Source organism: Oncorhynchus masou, unplaced genomic scaffold (genome assembly GCF_036934945.1).
Source record: "Oncorhynchus masou masou isolate Uvic2021 unplaced genomic scaffold, UVic_Omas_1.1 unplaced_scaffold_1048, whole genome shotgun sequence".
Classification (NCBI taxonomy): domain Eukaryota; kingdom Metazoa; phylum Chordata; class Actinopteri; order Salmoniformes; family Salmonidae; genus Oncorhynchus; species Oncorhynchus masou.
The window spans coordinates 119,619-121,725 of record NW_027000183.1 but is presented as its reverse complement, the minus strand read 5'-3'; positions in this window follow the sequence as shown (position 1 = coordinate 121,725).

Here is a 2,107-nt window from a genome sequence, read left to right as displayed (position 1 = left end):
GAAAACCACCGCAGCCATTGTAACACATCATCTGGAAGGAGTCACACTGATGGAAATGGCCTGGTGGTCAAAGGGGCAGGGGTCATGGCATAAACGACTGACACCCAGGTGCTGGGAAACAGTCTCTAGGAGGAGTAAAACAAGCCATCAATTGAGTAGGAAAATGTGTGTGCGAGCGTGTGTGTGTTGTGTGTGTACCCGTTGTATTTTTCTGATGGTGTTTTGTGTTTTTTAACAAAGTTATGACTTCAGCTACTTATTCATTTACTAATGGCTGCTATGTGTTACAAAGGAGGGGTGATAAAGTATATTCTAGAAGTGATCTGGATGCAGCACTGTATTCACTGTGGCATTAACCAGGGCTCGGACACTCTCATCTCTCTGTGTGAGACACAAGACAGAGCAATTTATGGACAGACACATTATCTTCAGGAAAAAAAAGTGTTGAAAAAGCTCTACGCTGTAAAATAACCCCTCCCTTGCTTGGTATTACCAGGCAGAGCCAGGTCATGAGAAGCTTGCTTCATGTGCCTGACGTGTTTCAAGACTGGCTTGACCCGGGGCTGTCGAAATGTTACATACAGTACCTCCCACTCCAGTCCATAGACAGTGGGGTTCCCCTTTCTAATATAATTCAAGGGCCTATCATTACATCATCAGGCATACCCATGACCTGTCGTTGACCCTTTAGGGGTCAAGCTCTGTGCGTCCCTGATTCTCCACACTTGTCAAAGTGTGCACTTGCACACACCCCCCACGCAAAAGTGTGGAGAATTGGGACTAAGGCACAGTCATAGATGGGAGATGGTGTCGCAAGCTGTCAGATATTTTAAAGTGATGTAAACACAAGGCTGTAAATGTACAACTGTACAACACATCATCAAATAGAGATTCATGGGGTAAAATGTAATTAATATTATCTGTTGCCTGATATCTAGATGACCATCTGGCAGTTTAGTCCATCAGCCCACTACATTGTGTTGCCTGACATCTAGTGAGCATCACTGATACTACAACATAAACACAGTACAACACATCATCAAATAGAGATACATGGGGTAAAATGGAATGAATATTGTCTAATAGCAGTATTGATATAAGGAAGAGATGCCATACCTCATCTAGTAAATTGTGTAGTTATAATTTATATGCATCGGTTCCTACTGGGAACTAGGCTAGTGTTGAAATGGAGCGGGGGCGTCACAGGGAACTATGAAGGAAGATAGTGAAGCTCAATAGACACTTTTGCCACACTGGAGGGAAATCAGCATAATAAGCTTGGTTTTAGCCTGTGTTTCAGTCTTTTTGTGCCATCATGCCACTCCTCGCAGTTGCTACTCATTGTCATGCATGAAAGAATGGAATAGGCAATAGCCTACACAGGTCTGGGACCAGGCTAGCCTGGCTTGCCAAGCCTAGCATTCAATGACTTTGTTTTGAAAGTAGGGTGGATTACTTAGCTTTTAATTTCATATCGAATAATATATGCCATTTAGCAAATGTTTTAATCCAAAGTAATTTACAGTATGCATTCATTTTTTATATATGATTGGTTCCGGGCATCGAACCACCATGCTCTACCAACTGAGCCACAGAGGACCACATTTAAAAATGTAATCATATAAAATACTTGTCTTTTCTTACTAGCACAGACTTTGCTGATAGATGCTTTATCAAGAAAAGTTTTACTTGCAATGACTTTGATGTGTGGTTGTCTGACCTGCCTTGAATGCACTGACTGTAAAGTCAAGTGGATAAGAGCTTCTGGTAACTTATCAAAATGCTAATGTATTTTATATTGAACATTTTCATAGAGTCAAAATGTGGATTATACATTACATTTATTATAGCGGAACACTCTAACGCTGTGTTTTTAACCAATTGGAAAGGTGGTATTTACCACATACTGGGAAAACTCTATAGTGAACAAAAATATAAACCCATATTTCATGAGCTGAAATAAAAGATCCCAGAATTTTTCCATATGCACAAAAAGCTTATTTCTCAAATTTTGAGCACAAATTTGGTTACACCGCTGTTAGTGGACATTTCTCCTCCTGACAGATGTGGCATATCAAGAAGCAGATTAAACCGCATGATCATTACA